Raw genomic sequence first — 12,944 nt, 5'->3', positions numbered from 1 at the left:
AGAATGGTCATTGCTAGCACAAGTTGGGAACGAGCTGTTTGAAGTGTAAGATGATTGAAATAAAGAGGAAAACTCACCATAACATAGTGAGGTACAACTGAAATGACCTGAACTTAGGGAGGTTGCTCTGCTTTGTGTTACTCTAGAGGGATCAGTGCTCAGAGGAATTCCTCCAACCCATGTCTGTGATCGGGGTGGGAAATTCTCCCATGCCCTGGGGTTTTCAGGTCAAACTGAACTGCTTGGGGGCTGTACCTCCAAGCCATCTGGAGGCTCTAACTACTACTGTGCCAAATGCCCTGTTCCTCAGGTGGAGCTGGCAGGAACCAGTTCTTCAGCTGCGATGTTGGCTTTCTATTTGCATTTGGATGGAAACCAAGAGGTTGTTTTTTTCTCTCTGACTGTGAATAGAACTCTCTCTCCTCCTTTAATCTGCCCTACTTCTTAAGCAGTGATGCTGTTTGCAGTGCTGTAGCTACCTGGTTCTGGGCTTTTGTTTCAGAACACTTGTGCCATAATATTCCCCTCCGGAGGTGTCTTGCTAGAGGCACTGTCTCACCTCCAGTCCCAAGGAGAACTCATCATGTCTCCGTGGTACAGCAGAAACTTCTGGGGTTGTCATTCTGTCTAGCATGACTGAAATAGCTGTAAAATATGGTATGCATTTTTAGTAGGTTATAACTGTATTCTTTGAGCTGAAGGAAGAGAGCCTATACAGCAAAATAGATAAAGTTTTTACTAAATATTTTCCCCCCCCAAATAAATTTTTGCAGTAGTTTTTCACAAGTAATCTTCAATTAAATAAGACTTTATAAACACTTGATCCAGCCACTGTTTAAATCAGAACAAAATTCCTGTCGAATTGAATGAGGTCAGACTGGGGCTCCAAGTGAAAGTCAATACAGGTTTTAGTTCCTTCTTTCTCCTTCTTGCCTGATCCAGCATTTACACATAAGAAAGTTGGCCAGCTGTGAGTTGGTGATTCAAGAAGGATGGGTATGCCTCAGAAGCCATTGCTCCAGCTGTCTCAGGCTGTTCTGGTGAGCCAGAGGTTTGTGCTCTTCAGTTCAGGGATAGAGAATAACAAATCTGTGCTGAAATAGAATCCAGAGTTCAGGGTGAGGACACAGTAGAACAAAGCCCATTACTATGGGAGAATTATAATAAATGGCATGAAGAAAGCATGATCATTTCAAATCCTCACCAAATGTGACTTGTAATTGTCACTTTTCTTGAGAATATGGTCTACTACAAAAAAACCCAAACCAAAACCGAAACAAAACAAAAAAACCAAACCAAACTAAACAACAACAACAAAACCCACCCAAAAAAACCACCAAACCAAAAAAAAAACCCCAAAAACAAAGAGAAAAAAAAGAGAGAAGCTGTTGATTCTTTGGAATTAAAGGTTTAGGATATGACATGGGGAATTAGACATGGGCCTCCTGTTAGCAAGCATGTTGACCTCCATGCATAGCTCTGAAAATAAACCCTTTCTCCAGCTCAGATGAATTTTTTTCTTCCACTGAAGAACAGGCATAGATGTCATTGAGGAGGAGAGTAGATCCCACGATTGGAAACTTTTGATGTCATTTTCAAATGCAGTTGTAAAACTGAGTGTTGACATGTAGGTGTCTGCACCCATAGTATTTCCAAACCAAGATATGTGTGTGCCTAGTTTCTATGGTGGCAATAAAATATTGCTGAGCATTTCATGGTAAATGTTTAGGCTTCATCAGTTATTGCTAAAAAGTGGGGTAAACAGGCAGCTATAGCAAAATTGAGAGTACAATGCATAACCCATGTATTTTACCATGGATTTGGAGACAAAAAACTGTTTTGTAGCATTCTGGACCCTTCAGCAATCTTTATCACAGGCATGTACTTTTGGCAGGTAGCTCCACTGAAGTCTGGGCAAGTGATGGTGATGACATTCTGAAGTCAACAGGAGGGTAAGGTGGCAGTAAATCATAGTGTGCAGGACACTGAACTGGAACTCACATCATCATGTCCCACTGCAGCACTGGGTGTGATTTGGATTCTCTCAGCCTCAGTTTCCTCCTGTGTAAACAGCAGTGATCTCTTTTGTGAAGTCCTTTGACGCCTGCAGAAGAGAAGTAATGTGAAAAGCCTGGTTTGCTATTATGCATATCCTCAAAACAAAGCTTAATGCTTCAGCTCTTTGCTGGGTTGAGTGAGTGTGCTTAGCACTTTGTGTGATCAAGCTGTAGATTACATAGGCAGTGGTTTGTAATAAGAGCCTTATCAGTAACAAAAACCCTTCTGTCATTATCAGACAAGCAACAATCGCATTTTAAAATGGTTGCCAAATATGTTTATTTGAAGATGGTTGTTTCTAGCATGGCTCAAACCATTGTGTGGCAAGTGTTCAATTGCTTCCCACTAAAGCCAACATTTATAGCTTGGAAAACTCTGTTAGATAAATGTCAGTTTCTGCCATAATTTGTGGAATCAATACAAACTGAGTCAAAGAGTCACAAACAGTAATATGAAAATAAAATGATCTGCATTATGGTTTTTAAGTAAATGATGATAAACTAATAAATGCCATTAGCTGCTGCCATTACTTTGTTGAATTTAGCTGATGTTACTGTGTTGACTTTAAAAGCTATCAGCTTAACTATATAAATCCATTTGACATGTCTTTATTCAGATAAAACTTTAATACTGCAAGTGTAGCAAATTAGATGCAAATGCTCTTTTTATTTTAAGTATATTTAAAGCTGCCTTTTCAATGCAAATTTTACAGGAAATCTCAACAAGCTAGGACAGACATCTTAGCTGTCAGCGTGCAGCACTTTCATTTCGGTCTCAGGCATGGGAGCTGCGTTTTGTCCCTGCAGACTGAGATAATTAAAACTACAGAGAGATGGTTTTAAATATACATGATACACAGTTACTTAAATTGTGGGATAATGCATAAATGCAGCCCTTAACATTTTTTGATAGCACAACACTGACCAGATAACATGGCAGAGTGGATTGTAGGAAAAAAAAAATATCTTTGTGTAAACAGTTTAATGTTCTGGGTTGTTTATCTTTTTTTTTTTTTCTTTTTTTGCTTTTCACTTGAATAATTGTGGAGGCAAAGAAATACCAATTCAAAATCTGGTCTGTGAAATGCCCTCATTAAAAAGATACTGATACTATTAACTTTTTTTTTTTCTTTTTTTAATTATGCTTTAACTCCTTTGTTTTTAAGCAGTCCATAACCTCCTTGGAATACATATCTATTTCAGCTTTCATTTGCTGAACCCCCTGAATGAGTTTATCCAAACAATGTGAATTTACTCAGATCTTTTTAAAATCCCACATCTCTTGTGGTTGATAAAGCTGACTTTAGCTAAGAAGAGTTGGATCAGGGTGATTTAAATTTCACAGTGAAAATGATAAGGGCTTTACTAGAAATAATAAGCACATTCAAATACTGTCATGGGCAAACAGTGGAATGTGCAGTGAGAAATTTGGCAAGGCTAGTCTTTTTCAGTGTTGATTTAATGAAGTAATGGATAGTAAAATAGAAAAAAAAAGATACTTGCATTCAGAGGTAAACTTATGTTAATTCCATATCAGTAGTTTTATAAAGCTTTATTCATTAAAAAGCAGCATTAATGCTCTAATAACTTTTAAAATGTCACGCTGTTTAAAAACAACAAAAACCCCAAACCAACCCACCAGCTAGGGAAGAAGAAGAGTCTCTTTTGGCAGCTCTCTACAAAGTGGCTGAGTGATACCCTATTATTGCCAGCAACCACATGTCAGTTTGTTGAGCCTGAGGATAACTTGTGTTTCAGGGAAAGAAAAAGAAAAAAAAAGGCAAAAAAAATTTAAAAGCCCACATCCATTTAAGCTCCAGGGCAAACAATAATTGTCCCCAGTTTAAAATCGTTTTAAACATTTGCTTGTCGATTTAAACAACACAGAGCCTCACCTTTCTCATTCAAATTGTGTGGGGAATCTGCCCAGCCCCAGTTGCAGAGGAAGGCTTGTCTGGAGCCCTTACATTTGCAGGATCAAAAGGTCCAGGTCTATGAATCCAGATGTGCTCTTGAGTGACAGCTGTTTTGAGCATGTCACTCAAAACATAGGGCAGGGAGAGGAGCAGGAGAGGGGCAGGAGCAGCCAGGAGAAGACAAAGTTCTTTTTCGAGGCACTTTTTCAGATGCTGTATTCCCATCATTAACAGGGTTTGTGTACGGCAGGGAACTGGCATCCAGAATTAGTGTGGTCTGATGAGTGAGGCATTTGGAAAAAAAAGAAATAGCAAATCTACCGTGTATGGCACTTTCAAGAAGAGGCGAGGGAGAAGAAAAGAGAAGAAACATCACTGTGTTGCCAAAGGGCTGAGGTTAAGAATCCCTCTGTGCAATTTAACAGTTTTTAATTCCTACATTTTAATGCCTCGCAGGCCATTGTGTCAGTCTACTTTAGCTCCTTCAAGGAGCCATCTCAGTGCTGCCAAGTGGATTAGCTCCCGGAGGGGCTGCGGCTCCCCCCGCCCGGGATTCCATCCATCTCCATCACCCCCGGCTCAGCCCTGCCTTGGGGCTCCGACCTGTCCGCGCCCAGCGCCGCCCCACAGTCTCTGAGCGGGATGCGCTTTGTTTTTCACAGGTGCCCCTATGATCTGTTACTTTTTTTCCTTCCTTCCTTCTGTTTTTTTTTTTTTTTTTTTTTCCTGAAGGAAGGTGGTAAAAATCTAATAGAAGGCTTCCTTCCATCAGCGCGGCGCAGAAGTGGTCATTAGGAGACACGGGGAGATCAATATCCCTGCCCAGCCTTTCTGGTTGCAGTTCCAGTCAGTAATTATATAGCTCTTATAAATCCGTGAGTATTATGTATAAGGAAAAACTAATCTCTTCAAAACAGCTTATTTCCATAGTTAATGACCACAGAACTACAACTGACTCTGTCACTGACAACTTCCTTGTGTTTGGTAAACAGATTTTGTAGCAATAAAATTATTGTAAGGTTAAGAAAAAAAAATTATACTTACGAGGTAAAACTCCCCCATTCACCATCACACACATACTTCCTGCATTTGGCTCATTATTGGACAAGTATGTCCTTTAAGACCCAGCGATTAATGAGCCATTTTATGAGACTAATACATTTTAAATTTTAACAGTGGAGTTTGCATCTATAATTGTACAATTATACGTTCGTTTAGATTTTTTAAAGATAACTAATCACAGGTGACTAGAACTGTGTGAAAAGGCAGAATTTATGTTTCTCCTGCTGTAGGAGTACTAAATCATGCAGGAATTGAAATTGTTTTCCATATGACAGATAGCTCAGGCAAGATTAGTCAGTCACTGTTTCAGATATAATGCTTTTTTTATTATGCATACTTTATGTGGGACTATTATATTTGTAACATATATTTCTGCATGCAGCAAATTAACTATTGTGTAATGCAAGGACCAAGAAAGAATATCATTAGTTCTTGCTATCCCGCAGCTTTGAGCAGCTGGTGAAATATATACCAATCATCCAACAGCTAGCTTCATGTTAACATGTATAACAAAGCCTGAACGATTCCTGTTTGACGGAACTTTACCATGTAGTAATAAATAAGGCTGAATTATTGATGGTGAATAACTGCTAATATTATTATGACCTCAATTAAGTGCTTTTTTTCAGACACATTAGCAACAAAAGGTCTTCTCTTTGCTCATTGCTGGTTTTTTCAAGTTCCACTTTACATTAAAATCGAATTGATCAAACCTATTTGCCATTTCGCTGTGAGTGGATAACCATAATGGGTAATCTATCAGCATGGTGCTCCCCTTAAAGCTATTAACACCTTTTGTTGTTTTACTCAAGTTTCTAAACGTGCTGAGAGGTTCAAAAAGGCAAACCCTACAATCTGTTAGGATTGCACAGAGCTGTGACTTGTGTCACTCTTTTAATTACCATACTTTTTTAACTCTACAGTTAAATACTGATATTTCTGACACTAAGTAAGTCTTTATTTACTTATGAAGCTGTGAGACAGCTAAATTAAAGCTGATTAGCAAGATGGCAGCTCTGCTGCTTGCAGCTGAGGTGAGTTTAGCTGCAGTATGGCATCTCCCCACAGCTCTCTGCTTGACTCTTAGTCACTGGGGCTGAGATCACTCAGCAGCAAGACAAATAAAGGGAGCTTAGAGTTTTTTACCCTTTGGCAAATTGGCAAATTGTGTTAGTTACATGGATATGTGTGTACAGTGTGGAGCAGTCTGTTTGTTTGTGAGGGAGCTTTATAAAAGGCAGAGGGAGTTAATTTCTAGGGACAGCCTGTGTAGTGTGCATGCTTGGGGAGTTGTGGGATTACACTCATTAAAAAAGTGAAGAGCTAATGAAATAATCAGAGGAAGACTGAATAAACTGGAAAATACAAATATGGACCAGCTGTCTCAGCAGGGTTGTCTCTTCTTTCACTTGAGTCTGTTGAAGATGGCTGCTCTTCTGTAACCATTCTTCAGGTTTGAGCATCTGGATTTTGGAGAGTTGCCTTATAATTATTTGTATGGAGCTGAATGGCAAAAGGTAGAGAAAATTCCTCATTTTCCTGCTCAAGGCAAACCCAGGCTAAGGGCCCTGGTGGTGTAACGTTAATGCAAAGGCCAAGTCAAAGTATGTGGTGCCTGTGTTCATCAGCACAAAACCCTGGCAATGTTCTTGATGAAAATCTCGACAGAAAAAGCAGGGGAATCCTTTATTCCTGCTCATGTTCCCCTTTCTGTTTTTTGTTTTTCAAACTTTTTTTTTTTTTTGTATGTGTGTGAATGAGTTGATACTGTGGTTTGTTCTTGTTTTTATTTTGTTTCTAATCCTTTCTGTTCAGCTGCACCTCTAGTAGCATTAATGAGTGTGCCCCATGCATGGAGAAGCCCAGCTGGAGATTTGCTCCCTCCATGGATTGTGTTATGGGAAGGAGCCACTGTCAGCCCAGCAGAGGCTCCTGCTCCCCTGTGGGTTCAGGAGAAGTGGGAGCAGCTCTGTAGAAACCTCTGTGCAGGGTTTGCACAGTGCATGTGGGTCTGGTGAAAGAGCACAGTTGATTTTCCATAGCAGGTAAGGGGGAATGTCTCTGCTGAGCAATCAAGATGCAGCCTTGGGACCATGAAGCCTCTTGCCTGTGACACTTCACATGAGGGTGAGAGTCTTGTGAATTCATTCATAATTATTCCTACATCAAATTCTCTTAATTGCAGAGTGTCACAAGTGAAGGCAGAGATCCCAGCTCTTTGCTGGCACAAGAAGAGTCAATGGCACTGATTTAAGCCAGGTAACACCTTTTATGACATTAATGTCAGCAGTGGTTTGGGCCCTTTTGCTTCTACTTACATAGTGAGTCAAAAGCAGGGTGAAATGAAGAAATATTTGTGTTGGCTTCAAAACCTGACTGAAGATAAATTGCTGTTAAGCTCCATTTCTGTCTAGCTGATGATACATGTAATATAGCAAATTAATTAAGAGCTTATACTCACAATATAAAGGGATTTCAATTGTTTTAAAGTGGTGGTTAGTCTTTCAGCAGCTAGAGGATACACACGACTGAGTTATTCTTGTAGATCAGTGCTTCCAGAAGCATATGTTTAGTTTACCACACTTGCAGTTTCTTCACGTCAATCACCTTTTGTGCATTTTTATCGTGTGTTGAACAAACCAGAACTGTCCTTTGCCCATTTTATGAGTGTCCTGCAAAGCAGGGAATGAAGTGGGTTGATGACAGCTCATCCATCTCACTGTTTTTGAAAGGGATTCTCCTACTGGACATCATGCAGTGCAGCGTTTTTTTGAAGCCCACCCACCTAGTACTAGTCCCCCTTCAGAAGTGGTTGTATTTCCCTAAGGCACTTCTCGGAGTGGTAAATGTGAATCATCAAACAGCAGATTTCTTAATGGTATATAGTGATGTTGGCTTTCCTGATGCTTCAGTTGCTGTTGTCTTAATGTCGGCTGTCGCTCGTATGTCAGCTGGAAACAAAAATCAATAAGCAATGAGGATGGGAGTGAAGGGAGAAGAAGGAAACAAAATGATGAACAGGAATTCAGTATCTTCCCTCATAAACGTTATTCAGCTGGTTTGTGTGTTTTACTATTTCAAGGATCTGCAGATAATCCCCACAGTCTCCTGCTCACGTCAATCAGAACTCTTCCCATTTCGTGGAGAAGGAAACTAAGGCACAGTGGCCGTGGCAGAATCTGCTCCAGGTCCTCAGATTTGCCTCCAATAAGCTGAAACAACTTGTTCAAGGGCACTCCGAATCTGGTGAATCTAATTATTAGACTCATGGCTACCAATTCCTTGCTCCCAAAGCATGTATACCCAGGTTTCCCAGGCCTATATGAGGGTGTGTGTGACACACATATTTAGTCAGCAGGCAATTTTAAAGAAAGAAACGTGTCATTATTTAAGAAAAATATTAGAGGTGTGTGGCACGCTCTGGATGCTGTGTGATCAGGTTGTTTGCCCCTCTAGGTGTGTGCGGGGGGCGGTGGGCAGTGTTCCGTTCCCCCAGCAGCGGTCCAGCCGCAGAGGCTCTCACCCGGCTGGAGCATCCCCAGCCCGGCGGGGCTGAGCGCGGGCAGGAGGGAGGGAAGCGGCTGTCGGTGCCCGCTCGGACCGTGCAGACAGGCGGCGAGATCGTTAGTGAAAGCACCGGAGCGGCCACAGCTGTGATTGAATGCTCGGCCCTCCAGCCCCTGCTGCCGTGTTTACCGCTCCGTGATGCGGCATTGTTTACTCACAATTAAACTCTTCGCCGTTAATTTCCCTCTCTGACGCTGAATTGGTCACACGGCCCCAGCTGCCGGAGCGCGGGCAGACGTGCTCTGCACACTTGTGTGAGCAGGGCTCTGCTCTCCGAGGTCCCTCTGGCTCCAGCCCCGTTCCCATTCCCGTTCCCGTTCCCGTTCCCGCACCGCTCCCGCCCCGCCCGGCCGCTGCGGCGTGGGAAGCGCTGATTCTTGTCAGCCCAAATTTCACACCGGAGATAAAAAACGCTGGGAAGCCAGGCGCTGCTCGGAGGAGATAAACACATTTTCCCCCATTAATTAAAACGTATCTGTAAATTTAAGCGGAGATGGTGGCTGTAATAAGTTTTGAACCGGTGACAAATGTCAATAGCAAAAGGCCTGAGATAAGAGCATGTCAGATCCCTGTGCGACAGTAGGTGTGTGCCTTCACCCCTAGCAAGCTGCAGCATCACACGGGTCAGGGGCTGTGGCTGACACCAGGCAGTCCAAGGAACCTGTAACAGGGATTCTGGACAAGTAGAGAGAGACCTATTAGAACCGTGGTTTGTGCCGATCTCAAAGCTGGGGGCTTTCAGTGTTTTTCAATTTGGTATTTCCCTAAATTTCTCTTTTGATTCTTTGGTCTCAACGAAAGTACTTCAATGCAGTCACTCTGTATATTGGTGTGTCCAACTTAGCTATACCAAAATTGACATCTGAAGTGATGTCAGCCTCTAGAATATGCTTAGATTTCTTTTTAAACTTTCTTTGTTCTCCCTCAGCCCTTTGCTAGTCACGTCAGGGACACTGTGGGCAATTATTTGAAGCATCCATAACCTATTCTGTGTGGCATGTAATTATTTCTGGTACAACGTGTGGGTGTGTTTTTTGCTAAACACAAGAAACTTAATGAAAATCAGGAAGAAAACAGTGACAGAGGGGTTCCATTCCTCACTGTAGGTGGATACCAGAAATGGTGAGAAATGCCTGGTCTTGAATCAGTCAACACTGGAGTTGTATTGCAGCTTTTGTTCACATTCTCTTTACCATGGTGTGTGATATATATTTGTAAGGTCCAGATTTGCTTACTGGATTGCAGCTGGGGGATTCTGGGTGGAAACTGTTTCTGGCCCAGCTGTCCTGGTAGCTCTAATGCTGCAATATTTTCTCCTTGCAGAGGAAGAACAGAGACAGGGAGGTGCCTGCCTAGGAATGCACGTCCAACTTCTTCTCAGAAACAAACAAACAAAAAAAAGTAACTTTCCTTTTTCCTTTATCATCTCTAGTGAATTTCCCAGAAATGTGTTTATCATGGAGGTAGATTTGTGTCTTTTTTCATTATAAAGGCCTACTCATTCAGCTAACCTGTTGTGGAGTCATAGACTTTTGGACATTCCTGGCTTATTCTTTATTTAAAGCAATGACAGAAATGGGCAGGTCTGCTGATCCCTGTTTGGATTTGTGGGCCATCCATTCTCCCATTACAGAGAGATGGCTTAATTTGAATTTCTGAGTATTTGTGTACCAAGACAGGAACTCTATCTCTAGTTTCAGCTTAGGGCTCCCTGACCAGGTCTTTAGGACTTATCTGGTTGGCTATTAGGTATGAGGTGGGTTTTTTTGTTTGTTTTGGTTTGGTTTTGTAATACTTATATACATGTGACTACAGGAGCTACTCCAGAGAGTAGATCTTTCTGACGGGGTCAGGGTTAGGCTTTGTTTTGTGAAGCACCAGTAGAAAAGATGGCAAAGAAAAAAGCTTTTTAAAGCCAGTGTAGGTTTAGAATTCCCAATTTCCCCTGGAGGTTGGCGGTGATCAAGAGGTCATTTGTAATATCTGATATATTTTACATTTTTTCATATATTAGATTAGCTCCTGTTACATACTAATTATCTAAAATATTATTACATAATTAGATATTATTTTCAACTCAAAACATTAATAAAGTCAGTATTTCAATTATTTAAACCGAGATGCCTGAGTGATTCAAAGTGAACACTTTATTTGAAGAAGTTACCTTATTTCTGTAGTTGCAGTACATCCACAACCATGTTCAAATATCTTTAAATTTACTACTAGGCAAATACATTGTGCATATTTTTCTCCTAGAATCGATTATAATGTTGAAACTTTTATCTGAAACATAGGTGGCTTATTTCAGACTGTCTAAGTAAATCAAAATATATTATCCCTCTTCTTGTGAGGCGAGTCTTATAAATACTGTACAAATTTAAAATCTGGTTCCAATAAGTGGTTGTGTTGTACTGATTTGCCTTTTAAATTCAATTTCGGTGAAAAACAGCGAACATCTACTTATTTTTGCACTCAGTTTTAATCGGTTTCACTTTTTAAAAAAAATGTAAAGATCACATGGAAAGAGAAAGGTGCTTGCTTTGGTGTCCTGGAACTTTGTGTCATGTGTAACTTTGCTATGTACATTGTCTTTTCATTCACTTTCAAATCAAAGGCAGGCAACGAGGTGCAGAGCAGTTGCCTCCTACACTGTCAGTTCACTAACCCCTGGCAGTGGTTTAAAGGAAGCAGGATTCACTAATTTTAGTTTTTGTAGGGCTTCTAGAATGTTCATTGGCCTGTTGTAGATTCTTAAATGTTGTAGCTGGTTTGAAAATACCTCCTCTCTCTTCCTAAGTCTGTTCCACTGAAAGAGGTATTTATAGACCTCCTGCCCATCAGTTCCTGTCTCTTAACATCATGCTCAACCACTTCATTTCACCTTTTCCATAGGTTTATGATCAGCCACCTAAATAAAGTGACACTGCCAACTTTCCCTGCCTGGGAACAGTTAACAGTGCACACTGCACACTCATCTCTCCATGGTACATACACCAGTGCACCGATAACTATTATTTTAAGACTATCTGTGTGATTTAGCAACCCAAGTGACTTTCCCAAAGTAGAAGGAGACGGTCAGTGAGAGCCAGCGGTGCCCAGCTGTGGCCACTGCCGCCAGGAGCTGCTGGATGGGACACGGGCAGCAAAGCCGCTGCTGTGTCAGCCCCTCGTTGCTGCGGGAGAATTACGGGACATTAATCCTTTTCAAATGCCCTTGCTAATCCTTGCAGTTTAGTTCCTGCGAGCCCCGAGTTTCTCCTCCCTTGAAGCCTACACATTTTATTAGGTATTGTAAGTGGCTACACCTGCAGTTTTAAATGACTAACACAAATGTTAGAATGGTCGCGATCAGTCAAAGAAAAAGTTCAAAGTTCAAAGGTCGGTCTTTTGTAACTGGCGAGGAAGAGCTATGGGATAATAGCTTGTTAATGTTATTTACCTCATTCAGCTGAAAAACTTTCTGTTGTGTAAAGACATTTACGTGGGCAATTCTGGGCATTGTCATTTGAATAGGGGTTAAATTATTCTGTTTTGTCATTAAGTGATCCTTGATTGGCAATCCATTACACAATGGGTGATCATTAAGGAAAGGCCATAAAACTGTTACACCATTTAAGAGTGAATGGTGAATGAAGCCAGATATCTCCAGGACCCGTCCCCCCTCACCCCCAGACTACAGCTGCTGGAGAAGCAATTTAAAGCAGAAAGGACTTGTAACAATTTGGAACAGTCATTTATTCCCTCATTTGGTTCTGAAAGTATTTACACTGAAGTGGACAGTGGATAAACCTGCTTATAGTCACCTAAAGTGTGTTCAGTATTGTCAGGCCTCCTGATTTTATTGTGTTAGGGTAAGCATGAGCAGGGTTGCTCTATGTAAAACTGTCCAAGACTGTGTCAGAACATTAGTCTTACAAATAAAAGCAAACTGTGCTATATTAATTTCAGATAAATTATGAAAATGAGGCAGAAGCCCAAATCAAAGAACTCGAGAACTGGCTGACACAGAAGGACGTGCAACTTGCTTGGTGAAATTGCCTCCAGATCCAGATGTTAATGGTGTTCTAGGCCTGAGCCATGGCTTTTGTGGGCCCTGGGCTGATGGCTACTAATCACATCCAGATGTTTTCAACCCTAAGTTTTCTGTCAAGGGACGTGACAGAGTTTTCAGTCTCCTGTAAATCACTTCAATTGCTGTAATGTTTAAGGTAGAGCAGAGCCAAGATTGTTCAGTACACAGCTTATTAGGGCACTGTTTCTTCTGTGGTTAGACCTGTCTAAGTAGGGCTCCTCTCTCCCCGACATGGTCCTGGGCCATGTCTGGCCTCTCCTGATCTATTTC

At 41.3% G+C, this 12,944-nt stretch overlaps 1 long non-coding RNA gene across 3 annotated transcripts in view; it reads left to right on the top strand.

The window, feature by feature from the left end:
* Positions 1-8,354, top strand: part of LOC146432291 (uncharacterized) — a 51,887-nt gene extending 43,533 nt beyond the window's left edge. The window contains exons 1-3 of one of the 3 annotated variants that reach the window (XR_014854537.1): positions 6,169-6,427; positions 7,221-7,294; positions 8,118-8,345. This is a non-coding gene — a long non-coding RNA (uncharacterized LOC146432291). Of the gene's footprint in view, positions 1-6,168; positions 6,489-7,220; positions 7,295-8,117 lie in introns of those variants that run through there. The other 2 variants (XR_014854536.1, XR_014854538.1) reach the window with 2 other exon arrangements.
* Positions 8,355-12,944: the final 4,590 nt, after the last annotated feature.

The sequence above is a fragment of the Lichenostomus cassidix genome, chromosome 11 (genome assembly GCF_008360975.1).
Source record: "Lichenostomus cassidix isolate B80296 chromosome 11, HeHo_3.0, whole genome shotgun sequence".
NCBI classification, from domain to species: Eukaryota; Metazoa; Chordata; class Aves; order Passeriformes; family Meliphagidae; genus Lichenostomus; species Lichenostomus cassidix.
The sequence above is the reverse complement of the archived record's forward strand: the minus strand, read 5'-3'. Positions and strand labels throughout refer to the sequence as shown.